The sequence below is a fragment of the Phaenicophaeus curvirostris genome, chromosome 14, assembly GCF_032191515.1.
Source record: "Phaenicophaeus curvirostris isolate KB17595 chromosome 14, BPBGC_Pcur_1.0, whole genome shotgun sequence".
Taxonomy (NCBI): Eukaryota; Metazoa; Chordata; class Aves; order Cuculiformes; family Cuculidae; genus Phaenicophaeus; species Phaenicophaeus curvirostris.
The window spans coordinates 1,105,309-1,124,829 of NC_091405.1; the positions used below are offsets into that span (position 1 = coordinate 1,105,309).

A 19,521-nucleotide genomic window follows, 5' to 3' on the forward strand; every position below is an offset into this window, starting at 1 on the left:
TGACTGTGAGTACCACCATCCTGTGTGATGAACCTTGCTACCTCCAGTGCTATCTGAGATGCATGAGGGGTTGTCCTGGTCTTGCAGGCAATTCTTTCTCTTTTATCAGTTCCTTAGAGAAACAGTCTGTGGGATCAGCACATGAGGATTCAGCCTCTGACTGCTTGGCCTTTCCCCACCCATGGTGAGGCAGAAAATTCTGGTGTGGTATAAGCAAGGACCATATTTGTTTCCATTGCCTTTTCCGTGGAATATAACAAGATTTTCCATGATGTCTATAAGTAGGAATTCCCTGATGTGGGATAACACCAATGTGCACCAATGAAGTGACAACCTCTTGGTATCCTTGCAAAATTCCACCCAGTTAAAGGGAACTAGAGAGGAGATATATAGCTATTAAAGTAAAACATAACTTCCTGTCAGAGAAAAGTAGTGACAACAAGCACCGAAAGCTCCACCATCTAATGCCTGTCAGCAGAAGTGGGTAGTTTTTAACATCGTTCGTATTTCTCAGTTAGCGTGCTTGAATTGGCAGAGACAAGGATGGAGTTGACATGGGCAGGTTCTGTCAGCTCAGATCCAGAGGTGAACTGTGTGCATCCGAAACCTGGTCCTGACAGCTCAAATCCAGGCGCAGGCATGTTTAGGAAGCAGGGAGGACGTGGGAGGGCAGGGGAGGTACCAGTCTGAGCTTTGCCTCCTCCCAAAGAGGCAATGTCCGCTTCGAGGAGAGACAGAAAGGGGGTAGGGAGAGAGAAAAAAACAACAAAAAAACAATGCCTGTTATGTTTCATGTCAATGTTGCTGTCATTAGGCAGTTGGAGAGATTTCAAATGGATAACTCCCCTTTGGGATGGCAGACTGCCTTGGCAGCCAATTTTAGGCCTTGATTTGATTGATAAACTCTTTGTGACAAGGAAGGATAAAAAAGGCCCCTAGTTTAGTACATATAAATAGGAAATTAGCTGGCAAAGTTGTCAAAGATAATTAACTCTCTGATTCTGTGTGTCTATTCAGGTTGACATACTGAAATTATTTAGAAATGCACATGTCAACGCTCTGACAGAATTTGGTGCTGATCAGATAAACAGTTTTTGAGATGCCTGATTGTAAAATGATGTAAGAGCTTAGCTGGTGGTTTTATCATTATGCATTCTCTCAGCAGCAGCAGGTATAAAAAAGCAACACCATGCTTTAATGTGCTGGGTCCAGAAATCAGGAGACAAAGTTAAGTGTGCTGCTTCACAGCACTTAGCTCACTTGTTTTGTCCCTTGCCCTAGGTTGAAAAATATACTATTAACCTGCTAAATTCCTGAGTGTTCATCTGCTCCTCATCCTTTCCGTAGGGACTACTGGAAGTAAAAGAGTTAAGGATCTATGAGATAAGAGGTCTGAAAGCCATGGCATTTTGTTATTTCTTCAGAAGACACAAACTACTCATTGCTCTAATCCCAAATTCAAAGATTGGCAAGGTTAGGAAGGTGCAACAGGAAAAAAATCAGTGCCTTCTGTTAAAGCAATGGCAGAGAAAAACAAATACATTTAGCATTGCAAGCTCAGCATTGTACCTGCCATCTCTTGGTCACCTCTTGTCTAGGTGGTTGGTGTTTGCATTACAGTTGCAATATGTGTTGGGAGTACACCTTCCAAATGGGATTTGATTTTCAAATCCTATCCATGTACTTGGAAAAGTGAAAATCGATATATATGTAAGTGTTATACAGTAGATTTGAAGGCATGTCAGTCTTTCAGAGTAACTTAACTTTGATTCCTTCCTGGAGATTTCCTGCATCTGAAAGTATTTTTCGTCTTCCAAACCCAGCTGCTCTTTGGCATTGTGATGGCGCAGGCATCATAACATCTGCCTTGAACATGGTTCTATGGAACAGGACTGGCCATGGCTTTTCTGAAAACTCTGGGAGCTCTGTGTAGGTGTAGGCTGTAATGAATGCTGACAGAAAACACCTTTACCCCAATTCTGGTGGCATCTGGTCAATTGACTATGCTACTACCAGCAGGATGGGATTTGTAAGCCTCCAGAATGTAAATTTGGTCTGGACACTAGTTTTCAAGTCTTGCAGCTTTCTGTCATATCTCAAAAGCTGTCAATCAGCCCAGGTTTCTGTCCTGAGATCTAGGCCCTGGATAGACAGCTTTGCTTGAATGCTTGGTTCAAAAGACTTGTCCAAGGTGTGACGGCTTGTGGGGGCAATGGGGAAGAAAGCCAAAGAAAATGAAGGGTTAGTATCACACACAGTTGCATTTACCTAAGGGATAAAGGAGGCAATGTTACCAACTGCTAGAAAAATATTACGTATTTTTGATGCAGAGTCTCCGTCTTGTTTTGCCTGTAGTGCAAGTAGCTGCGCTGTACCCTGCTGGAGCTCCTGCTGCTCTCTGCAGTGCTGACCACTATGTGTCTCATGCCCTTTCTGTGCCTTTCCAGCCATGGCCTTGCAGGCATGAGCATGTGAAATGGCTCTGATATGCAGAGATCAAGACCTGGTGCATTCAAATCAGGACTCCTGTGGTGCTCTGCCAAACCTGCCTTAGTATGCACAAGCCCTGCCTTTGGTCCTGCTATTGATGAGGAACTCCAGGATCTTCCAAAGATCTACTCAAAACTATACCATGTACATAACCTCCCACAGGATTCACAAAGGGTGGCCGCAGGTTCTCTGCAACTCAATATAGATGAATATGCTGCTATCCTCAGTGTCAAAATGATAACGGCACATGCATTACTCCTCCTGAGAGCCCTACAGTTCCCTTGTATCATATTTTGTACTCATTTGTACCATGAGCAATGTCTTGCCTCCCATCATGCATTCTGCTTCTCACAGCATTCTGCTTCAGAAACTGTCACCTCTGGCCTGGACAGGCGCACACTCTCCTGGGTGGAAAACTGGTTGGATGGCCGGGCCCAGAGAGTGGTGGGAAATGATGTGAAATCCAGCTGGAGGCCAGTGACAAGTGGGGTTCCCTAGGGCTCAGTGCTGGGTCCAGCCCTGTTCAATGTCTTTATCAATGACCTGGATGAAGGCATCGAGTGCACCCTTAGCAAGTTTGTGGATGACACTAAGCTGGGTGGAAGTGTTGATCTGCTGGAGGGTCGGGAGGCTCCAAAGGGATCTGAACAGGCTGGACCACTGAGCAGAGTCCAATGGCATGAGGTTTAACAAGGCCAAGTGCTGGGTCCTGCACTTGGGGCACAACAACCCTGTGCAGCTACAGACTAGGAGAAGTCTGTCTAGAAAGCTGCCTGGAGGAGAGGGACCTGGGGGTGTTGGTTGACAGAGACTGAACATGACCCAGCAGTGGCCCAGGTGGCCAAGAAGGCCAATGGCATCTTGGCTTGGATCAAACGGTGTGACCAGCAGGTCCAGGGAGGTTATTCTCCCTCTGTACTCTGGCACTGGTGAGACCGCTTCTTGAATCCTGTGTTCAGTTCTGGGCCCCTCTCCACAAGAAGGATGTTGAGGCTCTGGAGTGAGTCCAGAGAAGAGCAACAAAGCTGGTGAGGAGGCTGGAGAACAGGTCTTATGAGGAGTGGCTGAGAGAGCTGGGGTTGTTTAGCCTGGAGAAGAGGAGGCTGAGGGGAGACCTCATTGCTCTCTCCAACTACCTGAAAGGAGGTTGTAGAGAGGAGGGAGCTGGCCTCTTCTCCCAAGTGACAGGGGACAGGACGAGAGGGAATGGCCTCAAGCTCTGCCAGGGGAGATTTAGGCTGGACATTAGGAAAAATTCTTTACAGAAAGGGTCATTGGGCACTGGAACAGGCTGCCGAAGGAGGTGGTTGATTGACCTTCCCTGGAGGTGTTTAAGGCATGGGTGGACGAGGTGCTAAGGGGCATGGTTTAGTGTTTGATAGGAATGGTTGGACTCGATGATCCGGTGGGTCTCTTCCAACCTGGTGATTCTGTGATTCTATGATTCTATCACTCACTCACACATCAAGAAGCTTTTTTTTCTGTTTATAAATTGGGTCTCACTTGACATAACAAAAATCATATTATTTCCTCATCTATAAGCATTTCTGTACTGCTCATTTCTGCGTTTACATTCTGCAATTGTCTTGTACAGCTGGGCACCCCAGGGGTCAGGCATTGGGCTTTAGCAGCAAGATCTGATTTTTCCTTTTTTTGCTCTTCACCTTAACAAGAGTTCAAGAATGATGGAGGTCAGTGATGGTTAATAAGAGGATGGATGCAGGTACCTATTCTAAACGCAGGAACAGGCAAGCATTGTATTAAAAGGTATCCTAAATGCTCATGTCTTTGCTTTATTATGTTCATCATGTCTAATTCATACTCCCAGCACATGGCAGTGGTGGGGCTGCTCATAAAGAAATCGATATTCTCATGCATAGTGCAGCATTATCCAATCTTCCATAGAGATCACTGTTTTAGGATGAGTTATATTAAAGCTGCATGCCCCTGTGTTGCATGGTATCTATCCGACAATAGGTTTGTAGCTTATCACAACTGAAACCAAAAGAATAAACTGGAAGAAAATGTGCTTTTCTCTTGAGTGGTTCTTGTCAGAGCTCAGTTGAAATGTAGTATCTTACAGAGACTCAGTTTATACACAATTCGATGATGAAGGCTCTGCTGCAAGCAACCAGGAAACATGAAATAGGGCTTTAATCACACTTCCACTTTTCTCCACTGGGATCTGTAGGTGTACAGTGCCTTGGAATAGCAGCCTGCTTTTATTTTGATGCCCAATGTGGATTTATGTGCCTGAGCTTAGCTATGCAGATTTGAAAACAATGTCTGTGTATTCCAGAGCTACCCAGAAGCTGGAGGTCTCACAGAATGATGTGGGGCTTGTGGTGGATGACAGACTGTCCACAAGTCAGCTCAATGCCTCTGCAGCAAAGGCAGCCAATGGTATCTTGGGCTGCATTAGGAGGAGCATTGTTGGGTGAGAGAAGTTATTCTGACCCTCTGCTCAGCACTGGGAAGGCACACCCAGGGTCTGTGTCCTGGCCCGGGCTCCTAGTGCAGAAAGACTTGGGCACACTGGAGCGAGTCCAGTGAAGGGCTACAGAGATTACTAAGGCACAGAAAAATGTGGCATATGGAGAAAGGCAAAGAGAGTTGAGGCTGATCAGCCTGGGGAAGAGAACGATTAAGCAATATGTCACCAGTTTATGTCAGTATCTGATGGCAGTGCGTAAAGGAGTCAGAGCCCCACTCTTTTCAGGCCTGCACAAGTTGAAATACAGGAAATGGTGTTTAAATGTAAGAGTATTTTGGTTTCGTGGGGGTTTTTTTTGTTTTTTTTTTTTTCAGTCTGAGGATGATCAAACATTGGAGCAGGTTACCTTGAGTATGTGGCATCTCCATTGCTGAAGTTGCTCAGAACACCACTGGACATGCTCCAAGGCATCCTGCTGTAACAGACCCTGCTTGTACAGAGGGCTTGGGCCAGCCCATCTCTAGAGGTGCCTTCCAACCCCATGATTCTGTGATCCTGGGAGCATTTCCAATGCAACTTACAATATGGCTTATAGTATGCAGCTGTTTTCTGCCCCAAAACATCACCATTCTTCTAAGGAGTGAATTGTTTCTTATGTCCTGGAGCAGAATTACCTTCCTTGTAACTTCTTGGCAGATGCTTGACACATCTGTTTGCTTTAGACTTCCCCGGAAAAGATATTTCTGTTCCTGCATCACATGTGTCAAATTCAGCTTCTGGGGAAATGAACAGATATTCACACACAGAGAAGAAGAAAACATGCCACAGGAGTATGTCATGGTCATTGGTACACCAGAGGTATTAACGAGGAAAATATGTTCTCTTTAATGAAAACATTTTGCCTAGGCTTAAGATACCTTATGATTTCAACAGACTTTTCTATGTGTATGGTTAAATAAACAGTTGGTTGTGTGTTCATAGTGATGCTCACATGCTATTCTTTCCATCTCACTGCAAACATGAGCTCAGTGCTGATGGTGAGTTTGCAGGGATATTTTAGGAAGCTGCATGCCAATATTTTTGTTGCCTTTCATCTGCTACTGCTTTGCGTGGTTTTGCTCAGGAGAGTATTGAGAGTACTTATAGAACAGTCTGAGGCTTTTTAGGAGTTCAAAGTGGCAACTATCTGAGAAACAGGGTAAATGCTTTGTGTGCCATGAGGGCTGGGGAGCATGGGGGCATTCAGGGCAATAAGCAGGGTGAGAAAGAGGTCTCTCTCTTGACTTGAATTCATTGTTCTTGTGGAGCTGGAAAAACAGTAGCTATTCTGTTTGATTTCCGTATGTTGACCATCATGCTGCCTGTGCCTATCCTTTTTCCATTTGCCTGTAGTTGATTTCCAGGCAGAACTCCATCTTTTTCAAAGGTGCGGTAAATTTTTCTGTTAGTGGATTTGGGAGCTTGGGTCTTCTCTAACATGACATGTAATCTTTCTTCAACCCAGTTCCACACTTGACAACTTTCCTACCTGTTTTTCTCCTTTCTTGTAATGGCAAGTTTTCTTTTTCTATGAAATAGGACAAAATGCTTGTTCTTAAATGATGTGAATGGGGGATCTCTGATCATTTTGCTCTACAGTCCCATTGTCACATGGGGGTTTTGTGGTCTCCTGGGGCCCAAGGGGCCCAAGTATCTCAAGCTGGGAATGATTTGGTCTTCTTCCAGCAGGATTGGGATGCCTGCTACCTAGAAAAATCAGGGTGCCTTTATAGTACCTGCCTTTCATCTCATCTGAAACAGAAGCCTTATATAATTCTAGAGAAGCTGCTGTCTGGTTCTGGGCTCCAAGGTCAGGATCCAAGCCTGGAACTGCTCTATGACATGACTCACAGCCATCAGACAGAGCACATCCCGTGGAAGGAAGTGTTACAGTGAAAGCCCATTCCCCCAAAGAGACATTTCAGGTGACACTCTGGTAACTGTTGGCATATACATTTGCCTGAAAATTCTGATGTTCAGGTCCCACATCTGCTCCACAGCAGCAACAAATATCAAATTTATCATCAGCTTTTGTGATACAGGATGAACTATGACAAACCTGGTCTTCCCAGCTAATTAGTGAAAGGTCTTGGGAATATCTCAGCATGAGAAAAGGTGTGCAGGAATGGAAGCAGGGGACTACTGTGGAATTATTTTACATGAGAAGGAAAACATGACCCTTAGCAGCATAGAAAGAATAGAAAATAGATTTTCCAACCTTCTCATAGAATAGAGATTTACAAAATCAATGGATAAAAGGCAAATTGCTGGATCTGCTAATGATTTTGATTTTAGTAATGCATTTGATGTGGTTTCTCATGACATTGCTGCTTGCAAAACAGGATTACACATTGGTTTGGGTATAAATATTATGTCATAAGGACTGCAAACTGGCTGAAGGATATTTACTAACAGCAACAGCAACATAATGTACTTTGGGGAGGTGTTTAGCAGACGTTGGCACCAAGATGGGAGTTCTGTTGATTCTTAGCTACTAGTATTGATGAGAAAGAAGGCCATGCTAATAAAATCTTTAGGTGGTGGTCACTTCTGAAATGGAGTGGACAGCGGAAGCTGCCCAGACCTGTAGAGGGTGGGCATATGGACAGAAAACAACACAGTGCTGTGCGATATGGAAAATGAGAAGACAATACATGAGGAAAACCACATTCTGAGGGACAAAACTAGAAGAACATTTTGTTGACAGAGACATAAGGTGATAGATAACAGAAAATGAAATATAAATTTGTGGTGCAATGACATGGCAACAAGAATGTCCAAAATGAGATGGGGCATAGAGGCAGGAATTTTTGACTAGTATTATAACCACTCTTAGGACAGCATGCTCTGTTTTGGGCACCTCAAGAATGGACTGGGTGGAAATTCAGGCAAAGTCAGCAAGTTTATATGTACCCATTTGGCCGTGGCTCCACCCCTCTGAGAATGGCTGCAGTGGAGGGCAGGGATATGGATGTGTATCAGCTGTATAGGAACGTGAACAGCGTAAACACTGGGGCATTAGAAACAAAAAGGCATGGAGTTTTATTAAGAGATTGCTAAGAATAATGCAACTGAAACTATCAGCTGGAAACTTGAAGCAGGTTATTAATGGAAGCATCCCGAATGAATGAGATCATTTAAGCTGGAACATTTTCCCTTGGATCTTTTAAATGTAGAATCATAGAATCATGGAATCATAAAATAATGGAATAGTTTGGGTTGGAAGGGACCTTAAAAGATCATCTAGTTCCAACCTCCCTGCCCTGGGCAGAGACATCCCACTAAATCAGGCTACCCAGCCCCATCTGGCCTTGAACACCTCCAAGGATGGGGCACCCACAACTTCTCAGGGCAACCTGTTCCAGTGCCTCAGCACTCTCATGGTGAAGAAATTCTTCCTTATGTCTAGTCTAAATCTGCCCCTTTCTAGTTTTTATCCATTCCCCCTCATCCTATCACAACAAGCCTTTTTAAACAGTCCCTCTCCAGCTTTCTTATAGCCCCTTTCAGGTAATGGAAGGTCACTGTAAGAGCTCCTCAAAGCCTTCTCTTCTCCAGGCTGAACAGCCCCAACTCTTGCAGCCTGTCCTCGGATGGAAGGTGCTCCAGCCCTCTGATCATCTTTGTAGCCTCCTCTGGGCCTGTTCCAGCAGTTCTATATCCTTCTTACGTTGAGGATTCCAGAACTGAACAGAATACTCCAGATGAGGTCTCACAAGAGAGGAACCAAGGGGCAGAATCACTTCCCGACTCGACCTGCTGGCCACACTTCTTTTGATGCAGCCCAGGATACGATTGGCCTTCTGGTCTGTGAGCACACATCACCGGCTCATGTCAAGCTTCTCATCAACCAGCATCCCCAAGTCCTTCTCTGCAGGGCAGCTCTCAATCACGTCATCCCCCATCTTGTACTGAAATTGGGGATTGCCCCTGCTGAGGTGTAGGACCTTGCACTTGGCCTTGTTGAACCTCATGAGGTTCTCACAGGCACACTTCTCCAGCCAATGTTGTTTGGGGAAAACAGCATAGTGCTGTGGGGATGCAGTTCTGCCTTCGGACTGAAGGGTGGGGGAGCTGAACTGAATTTTAGAATCTATGATCTCTCAAGTCTGCAAGATACCATGCTTACTGGGTTTTGCATGGTTCAGAGTTTTCCACAAAGCAAACCCAATGTCAGCCACCAGTGGAAAACCAAAATTGTCCTCACCATCTGGCCTGAGCAGGCAACAAGGGGCCCCACTGAGCTGGGTGCTTATCAAAATTTCAGAATCTACACTTTCAGAGGTCTGAGCAAAGAATGAGCAGTATAAAACATGCAGGATGCTGTGGCCCTTCTGCACATAGGTATACCTACATGATCTCTGTGTGCAAAAATGTGGGCTTGTGATAGGTCTGAGGGGATGTGGGCAGATAGATTAATGTGAATTTGTACGGTTCATTGGCTGTGCAGAGCTTGAACTATCAAATCCCTTCATTTCATTCTGCTAACGGGATTGCTTATGACAAAATCACAGCTTTTTCTCCAATCCTTTTTAATCTTGGTTTTGAAAAAAATTGGAAATGACATAGTAAAGTAAGGTCAATTAACAGTAACAATTGCAGGTTATTTGCTGCCACTGTTTTACAGCATGCCGTCTCATAGAGCAACATGCATTGCTGGTCTGGAGACATCAAAATAAATAAGTAAATAAATACATAACCCTGTGGGCTTACAGATTTAGTCAAAGAGCAGGAGATTATTCCTGGCACTGCACTCAGAAAAAATCGTTGCCTTTCAAAACAGTAGGCATTGACAGTTTTGCGTCAGGACAAAATGAAGATGAGGTGGAACCTCTTCCTCCACATTGTGCCAATTCAGCAGATGTTTCAGACAATTCTGGAAGGTAAAACAAAATGAATACAGACTAGAAACCAAACCCAGCCCAAATCCCTCGATACAAAGGTTGCTGTTTCTCCTCCTATCAACTTTCCTTTCTATGCAGTGAGGTAAGCTATGTAAGCAGTTGTATTTGTGTGTGAGGGCTGTTTAGCTGCCAAGGCTTTTCATGAAGAGGTTGCGTGTACAGGTGAGGAAACAGAAGCACATAGAGGTGCTGAGGCTTGCTGGCAAAGCACCCGGCAACCCACAGCAAAGACAAACACCTGATAGATGATCTGGTGTGTTTGCCTTTTGGTAGTGTCAGCTGTGTCTGAATGGGACAGTTTTGTATTTGTCACACTGGAAAAGCAGAGGACTTAGGAAAAAAAACCCCAAACACTCAGAAACTAAAATCAAAACATCCACTTAAAAACTTGTAAGAAATAGATGTCATGTTAATTGTTCTCTGCAAGGGAAATGCTCTCAATTATAGCATTATAAATGTGCCCACCCTCATTCAACAAATTAAAACCAGTCACACTTGAGAAAACCTGCTAAGAAGAGAGAGTCAGTAAAAGTACCAGAGATTATTATAACATCTCATATTCTTTTACCAAAACAAAATAACTTTGAGACAGACTGAATTCTACCATAAACAAGGACACACTGAGCTTGGACCTCTTGAGGTCGTTGAAAACCAAAATGTTTTGTCCCCACATAGGTTTTTGCTAATGGATTTTCCATGCATCTCCTGTTTCAATTTCTCTTACCTTGTGTGGGACTCAGGAACTCATTGCTGCTCTGGGCAGTATTAGATCCTGCTACTGCCTTAAAAAACATCCAGAAGCCGATTGCACATTACTGCTTTATTATGTGCTGTGTATTTTTAGAGGAGAAAGGGGTATGATTTTCTACCATTTTAACTTAGTGTTCTGAGTGAAAAATATCCCAGGCAGGGGAAAAAGCATGGTTATCTTTTGACCTATTACATGCTGCACTGATGTGTTTTAAATGTGTTCCTAACAGTGAATTCCATCCTTTTTTGACATATTCTGTCTGAATTGTATTTAACACTTTGAACTTCAGTCCTTGAAGAGTGCTAGTGGAGAACTTTGCGCTGATTGCTGTACAGTCTGTGAGGAAGGTTCGCAAACATTAAAAAAAAGGTGGGGGAAAGGCAGTCACTGCAAAGGGAGCTTAAAATCTGATGATAAGCATTGTCCTTGCAGAAGAGCTCAGGAGCAGAGCATCCCAACATATCATCTCACAACTCCTATGCATTGCAGCTGCTCAGTTTTCATGTGCTGCCCTCCCATTCTGAATTCAGTTGTATTTAAGTATCTCTGGTCTTTAAGAAGCTGCAAAGGTTAAGCAGAACACCTGCCTCCCCCAGCCTGCCTGTATAGCATGAGCAAACAACCAGTGAGTTAACGCAGTCTTTGTGCAGCGTGGGAGAGGAAATCTAATCCTTTGCCAACTTCACCACTAGTAAAGTTTAAAGTTTCCTGGTCTGTTAAAGTTTCAGAGAGAGTCAGGAACATGTTTTTGAAGATTTCTTTAGTATTAGTTCTATTTGAATTTAATATTTATGTCCGTCTCACAAATAAAGAATACGCACCTGGAATGCAAAGAATGATGTTTGTTTAAAATCATTGGCTCTTTTTAAGTAATGGCATTCACCTAACACTTTCCAGTTTTTCTTTACAGCCTCATGGACTAGAAATTCAAACTTAAGAAAGAGCCAACACAAGAAGCACCCAAGCTTAGATTCTTGTGCAGTCCCTTGATTTAAGCAACGCTTTAAAAACTGTCATCTAGTGCAAGGCTCGGTAAAGTCACCAGAGGTTGCAGCAGAGGGTGGAGAGACTGACTCTCCTGCTATATATTTGCCTGCCTGCCCGAAGTCAGTAGAGCTCAGACTCTGTACCAGCTGACATGTCTCTCTCAATATATTTTGACTTGCAATTGTTTTTTTTTCTTTAAGGGAATTGGTTAAGGTATGGCCATCTGGCTCCCACTGAGACCAGACAGGGAGAGTCTCTTTGGCCTAGGGTCCGTTATGGATAAGTCAGCCACTGAAGCTCATTCAAAATATTTAAAGAGCAACGCACAAGTGAATAGAATGAAATTACAATAACAAAAAAGCAGAATGAGACCCTGTAAATGCTGCATGATGAAGTGCCTCACATGGTGCTGTTATAATTATGTGTATTAGAGCAACATGTATCTCCTATCTGGAAAGACATCTGGCTCAGCCTAGGTGAGAGTTGTCCTTGAACACAGAGGAGGCTTGAGCGCAATCCAGAAGCTTGGAGAACTGTGCTGGCAGTCTGGGAGCCCTGGTGAAGATGAGAAAATCTCTCATCTGTAGCTGGGGGCAAGCTCTGTTCTTCTCCACTGCCTGCCCTTCAGAACGTGTGGCCCCCAGATAAGGGAGCACTTCTTTGCCAGGAGCAGAGCACAGTCTCATGGTCAGAGCATCACAGATCACTCCTTATGATTAGATCCGCTTCTGACTGCCTATAGCTGCTTTAATTGCACACAAAATGCCCCAACCATCACCCAATAGTAAAATGTTCTGACACAGGAAGTTGTTTTGGTAGAAGATTCAGATGGAAGTGGTGTGAGTTGCCACAGTTACTGTTTGGTAAAGGCAAAAACCTTCCTTCATCTTACTTGTGATCTTTCTTTCACTTTGGTTTTGACTGTTTGGTATAGTTTGATTACTTGGTGTAGTTTCGTGATTACTGTCGCTTCCTCTGATTCTCCGTTTTTACCAGCACGCACTGTACTCTGCTTTAGAACACATGGAATATTTGCTGTGCAGAATTTGTGCAGAATGCAGTGTGTTCTGGAAAAAGACACAGCCCTCTGTTGTGGTGTGACATCTATAGCCTGAGATGTTCACCTCCCAAAAGTGGAGAATAATACCAAGATAAGCCATAATTTGTTAATGTCACACAATCAAACTTCACAGGTGTTTTTCATAGAATCACAGAATGGTTTGAGTTGGAAGGTTCCTGAAAGCCCATCCAGTTCCACTCCCTTTCCATGGGCAGGGTCACCTCCCACTCAATCAGGGTGCTAAAAGCCCCATCCAACCTGGCCTTGAACACCTTCAGGGATGGGGCAGCCACCACTGCTCTGGGCAACCTGGGCCAGGGCCTCCCCACTCTCACAGGAAAACATTTCTCCTTAAGATATCACCTAAATTTCTCCTCTCTCAGCTTAAAACTGTTCCCCCTCATCCTATCCCAGCACTCCCTGATAAAGAGCTCCTTCCCACCTTTCCTGTAGGCTCCCTTTAAGTATATGAAGGTATATTTAAGTGTATTTTATAGTATATGAAGGGCAGATTTTGCCAATCTTACTTTTGTCTCAGTTTTCCTGTCTCTCTGAGAATCCTCATTGCAGGAATTAAAGTCCCTACTGGCATGTGTGCTCATCTATGTAAACAGGAGTGCAAGAATCTGGCCCTGATACTTTCACATATTTTTACTGGTGTATATGCATGTCTTATTCCGTGAACACAACACTGGTTCCAAGAGAACTGTAGGATGCTGCTCAATACAAGTAAGGTCATTTGAATCCATTCCTAAATATTATGTTGAAGAAGTGCAGAATATATCCAGTACTGATTCGTCACCATTGTCCCTGCTGTGCTCCTGGCTCTTGACGCTCCAAGAGGAAAGCTGCTCTCTTTCTTTCTTTGCTATTTTTAATGCATTTTCACAGGAAATGTGCAATGACCTGCTCCTCAGACATCCCAACACAGCACTGTGGCATCCGCTCACCGCTGCTCACTATGTGGAAAGAATAAAAAGACAATGAGCAATGATGACAGTCATGTAATCCAGTGTTTTGCAGCCTTCTGTCATAGGGAAAAAGCTGTGTTCCAGTGCCAGTCTCGCACAGGTAGATGTCTAGGCCTGTCTGGTATGATTCCTTTAATCTACTCTTTGCCTGCATCTGTGTTCAGGCCCTGCAGTGCACCAAGATGCTGCAGACTACTAGTATCCAAATCAGAATCATAAAATCATAGAATGGTTTGAGCTGGAAGGGACTTTAAAGATCATCTAATTTCAACCCCCTTGCCATAGGCAGGGACACCTCCCACTAGATCAGGCTACTCATGTCCTTTTCCTGATAAACTTCCTCAATTAGAGAGGGAAGAGAACTGCCAAGATGACTTCCTGGAGATCACTTGCAAGACAGAGGTGACATACTACTGCTCGGATTAGTGGGAAGCTGGCTGTCGTGCAGTCATTTGTTCTCAGGGTAGAACACAACACCAGGCATTATCAGTCATTAAAAGTTAGGGTGCAAGAACAGATTTAAAAGAGAAATGAGGGAATGCAGAAACTTTCTAGTTTATTTAAGATGCATAAAACTTGCTTCTTCATTTATTACTTCTTAAAAAAAAATGAGTTAGGCTCACAGGGCCAGTTTCAGTGCTGAGTTTATCAAAGGATGCTATGGAGAGATAAAGCAGAGATCAGATATACTCCCAGACAGCCGGTGTTGCTTTTCCTCATGGAGGTGAGAAGCTGTATAACCCCTGAAAACAGCTTAACTCCACACCACTGTAGCAGCAAGGTGATGAAGGGCAACTCTAAAAGCTCTTTGGTTCTTCGTGCAAGCAGCACTCCATGGAAGTTGCTCTGTTCCCATCACTGACTCAGAACAAGGCAACTATCCTAAACATAGTTTGCTTTAGGGTAGAGGTAGCTCATTATCTGCTGTCACGCAGGTATTGTCCATGATTATTCCCAAGTAGTTTTTTTTGCCTTTCCCTAGAACACTAGTAATGCAATGAAGTTGATTCATTTGGAGGAAGAAGGAAGGTTCCTAACCAACACGTCTTCGCTGTTTCCCCTGCCCCAAATCTGAAGTTACCTTTTTCAGCCTGCTGCTGAAAACCTACAGCAGAAGTTTTGATTTTTTGGGGTGATACCAACACCTCATTTCCACTTATTTCAGTGTCTTCTGTACTGACGAAGTATATAGGTTTCTCTGCCGCCATTCTATATTATAGTGCCTTCCTCTCCATTAATCTTTTTCATTGTTTCCAAATTTCTTTTGTACTTATTATCAGCACAGCCCATTGAACTGCAGCCCTGAGCCAACATCTCAAAGTGATCTAAATAATGGTGTAGACACCTGGTCTTTGATGCTATTTTCTCCTGTGGATCTAATTAAGGTTGCTAATACATCGATCTATAGGAAAAACGGCCTCATATAGTAACTGCACAGTCAAAGCTGTAGAAGGGAGTAGTTAAGAGAATGACACACTGTGTTAGGCCGAGATGAAAAGCCCTGCATAGCTGGGAGAGGTCTCAAACTCCTCCCTGTGTTGATGAATTGCTGTTAGGTCTAACAGTTCTTCTTTGTATCAACCTATAAATACAGCTGTGTCTACTGGATTTTGCCCAGGGGTGCATACATCATAGTTTGCTAAATTTTAATCATGCTTATGTTTGCATTTGATTGGAGTTCACATGTCCCATAAAGCCCTTAATCCTCAGTTTGCCATCCCAGGCAAAGTGCCCAGTCTCAGCTGAGGCCTTCCTAGCAGACAGCCCTGACTCCATTAACTTCCCACCACATTCTCTAATGTGTTTATGGATCTGATAAGAGTGCTGCTGCAGATCTGCACTCCTTACACCAGCAATATAAGCTGCTGTTGATACCCTTTGTTAAGAAATACTATACAAGCAAATGAAATTCATCTGTTTCTCCCGGTGATTTTTAAAACAAGTATGTGCGTATCAACGTGCAGGCACACTGACAGCTGGAAATATTTTAGCACAACTGCCTGGAAACACTGCACTTGTTCTGCAAAGCACATTGTAATTATTGTGTGACTCCTTTGTATGCAGTGTTGCAAGATTACCCCCATTTTAAGAAACAAATTAGCTGTACAGTTAGCATCCAATTTCTGCACGCAATTACCATGATTACATGTGCTGATCACATAACTGCACTTAGAGACTGCAGGAATTGTCCATTCAGAGATGTGGAATGCAAATGCCTTTCCATGCATATTTTGGGTATTTGGTTTTTAAATCTCCCCCTGTTTATGGCCTGCTTTCCAGGGCAAAGTACTTGGTTCATTTTAAATAAATGACATCTCATAGTCATTCCTTAAAATTGTCAATTACAGACTTCATTTGATGAGGACAGATCTTCTCCTATAATGAATCATTCAGAGGAATTTCATTTGCTCTTTCTTCCCCAAACTTTGATGTGGGTTAGTACAGAGGAATCCAGGACAGGGCACTTCAGAAAAAGAGAATTCTGAAGTATTGTATGGGCAGCAGTTTATTTGTGTTCTTGAACAAGTTTCAGATGTGCTTGTTGAGATTTGCATGTGCTATGTGCCATCCATTGGAACTCCAGTCACCAAGTGTTTTAAGGTTACAATAGAGCCCCCTCAGGTAGAATGTTCTGATGAAAACACATGCAAAAGCTATCATAGGATCATAGAATCATGAAATGGTTTGGGTTGGAAGAGACCTTAAAGCCCATTCAGTTCCCAACCCCTATCATAGGCAGGGACACCTCCCACTGGATCAGGTTGCTCCAACCCCCATCCAACCTGGCCTTGAACACCTCCAGGATGGGGATGGGGCAGCCACAACTTATGATGTGCACAAACCCAGATCTGTTTTAAAACAGAGCAACTAGATATGTACTATCACTTTCAAAGCTGTTAAAGAATAAAAACAAACCAGCCAACATTATTTTATGGTTTCCATTCTGTTTTATCTTTATTTTTATATTCTAATTTGACAGCTTCAGGCTGCAGCAGAAATTGAACCCTCTCAAACTATGAAACATAGCTAAGAAGACAGAGCTTTCAGCTCATTTATATCTGAAACACACATTTGAAGGGAATCTGTGGCTCAGAGAGAGGCAGTGACTTCACCTCCATCACACACCAAGTACATTCTACACCAAGTACATCCTACACCAAGTTAACTGCAAATTCAGCAGTGGAAATTGGTCTTGTGGCTCTCCATCTTTTGCTTCTACCACTGGGCTGGTACAATATATTCTTTCCATATGTTGTTATATATTTATTTCTACATTCCTCTCCCTCATTTTCCATGTTCTTATAAAAACTTTGGAAATCATTGGCTTTTTCTTGCATTTTCTAGGAGGACTTATTATATCCACTGAAAGACCAGCACCTTTTGTGCTACCATCCCCTGGCCTGTGCATGTCCTCTTTATCTTCATCTAAAGCTCCAGAAGGAGATGCTGTTCATCTTTATTTCCTTAATTTGTATTTCTCTTAGGAGCTGGCTAACTTCTGATTTCCTTTATTCTAAGCCACATTTGGATAGTTGTGGAGCTTCAGAGCTTGGGGATATGGGCAGTGCAGTTAGAGCAAGCAGAGTTGGAATTCCTTGGTGGAGATGCTACTGAGTGAGGCCCCATAACTGAACGTGGTGTGGAAACTACAGAACCGCAGAAGGGCTTTATGTCTGCTGATGCTGCTTGAACAGCACTGGTAAAATTAGAGTGTCTATTGGCCAACCAAAAATGGAAGGAATTATTTTAGATCCTTTGCGTCATAAACCAAATTGTTCACATGGTCACCTCTAATATACTGCATTCCTCAGAGCTGAGGATGTGAAAGGTTTGTGTCAGATGTGGGAATTGCTCCTCAGAGATCTCTCTGCTTTGCTATGGGATCAGTCCAATTGGTAAGTCCATCTGGGACTCAAAGGGACCTGCTAGTATTGCTTTTATGAACACCTTTTGACTGTTTTGTCCCAAAGATAGGGACTCAGAATGCACAGAAACCTTGCTCTAAAAAAGCCTTGTTGGGTCACACAATGAAGCCTGGAAGCTGTGTTTCAGCTGCTGCCTGCAGCAAATTGCAGGTTGTCCACTTGTGAAATGTGTTGAGGAAAGAGAACAAGGAGCCCTGTGGTAGTGTCTTGTCTCAGAAGTTACTGTATGGCTTAGTTGCTAAAACAAGGCATAAAGCCTGCGAAGAAAATAGTTATTAAGCCACAGATGGCAAAGCTGAACCTCTGATTTCCCTAAATCCTTAAGAGGATTGCGGTACAGCTTATGACAGCATCTTAGTGGCTGGATGCTCAGCTTCTTATTAGATGTGTCATACACCCATACACCCCCAGTGACTTGAGCAGGGAAAGTGTTTGCAGTCCAGCTTTGCTAATTACACATCTTAAATTAGAGTAACAGATAACTGGTTTTAATTCTTCTCTTCTTTTTTTTTTTCTTTATTTTTTAAACTTTGTGGGGTGCCAGGCTTTCGTGCATGACATGTCTAACGGCGAACCTAGTCTGTATGTCTGGGGTTAGATGTAGTATATATATTTGTTTTGAACAAAGTATAGAGAAGCAAAGGATCGTTCCAGATTAGTACAGAAAAAATAAAGGAGAAGGTGTGTTTACTTTTACTGATGTGGGGTTTTTTTTCTGAGATACTATTTTATTTGCACTCCTTTGTTGTTCCCCACGTTCTCTGTAAAGTCTGTCTTTTTTTCTACTGCTTTTATTCATCTTTATTTCTTCATATGTTACAGTTGTGAGGACTAGAAATGTGATGGGAAGCAATCATAGCAGTCTATGTTCAGTCTTAGCATAGACTATATTCCTGTCCTAGCTGTCTTCATCATAATCTCTTAGATGCTGCTGACATACTTCTGGAGTTTTGCTGGTGTTGGTAACAGTGACTTTTCAGCCAAATGTGCTCGGTCCAGACATCTGAAATTACCCCAGAACTGTGTTGAAAAGTCCTTCATTCAGATGATGACTTGTCTAGAAAACCAGATATACTTTTCTAGTGAGAAATGGTCATGGACAATGGTAAAGGTGACTTTTAAAGGGAAAGCCAGTACAACAGATTTTCAAGTTTGTTGATTTTTAGATGAGGATCACTTGCACATTTCCTTAAAGGAAGAAAATGTGGGCCAATCAATGTGAGAGAGAGCAGGAGAGGAGCCATACAGTAGTCCTGAGATGCTGCCAAACAGAGCAGAAACAGTTACTGTCTTCTGCGGGATCACGTGTCTCAGGTGAGTCCTCAGGGCAGATCTCAGTTGCCATCCATACATTTATTACTGAGAGAGTTTTTGAGGTAAATGCTGCCTGGAAATAGGCTTGAAAGTTTGGCCATACAAACATCTTCCTTTATTTAACTTCTGCAGCTTCAGGGAAAAGAAACTTTGTATATTGCCTGGCAAAATAAATCAGATTACAGGAAAAGTAGCACTTGATTTTACATTGATGTCATCTTCAAATGAATAGATTCCAAAGTCTGGTTAGCAGCCAGATCCAAGGAAGAGTCCCTTTATAAACAGTTGTGCACTAGATTTTGACAAATTGCAGTTAGTTTTTGAACTTCGCCTTGTGTGATCCTCTGATGAATTTTGTGATGTCCACTGCATATTCCAAGCAGTGCATTGTAGTAGCTGTGCTCTTGTCCCTTCCGTATTCTGGAGACATCAAAGATCCAAACCACTGCAGAGGTTCAGCACAGTCTGGTTATTCTGCTCCAGAAGAGATCTAGAGACTGTCAAGCATGAATGCAGGGTGAATAATCAGGAAATCAAGATCTGGGGTTGCAATGAGCATGGAACATCATGGACAATGCACATATAACTAAAGAATTCAGCAATAAGGGTATTCATTTTCCGATTGCCATGGTACTAAACCTGTCA

General features: G+C 43.1%; 1 long non-coding RNA gene across 1 annotated transcript in view; it reads left to right on the forward strand.

Annotated features, from left to right (window-relative positions):
- The window catches only part of LOC138726520 (uncharacterized), a 118,348-nt gene that overhangs the window by 66,090 nt on the left and 32,737 nt on the right, over positions 1-19,521 (forward strand). The window lies entirely within an intron of this gene.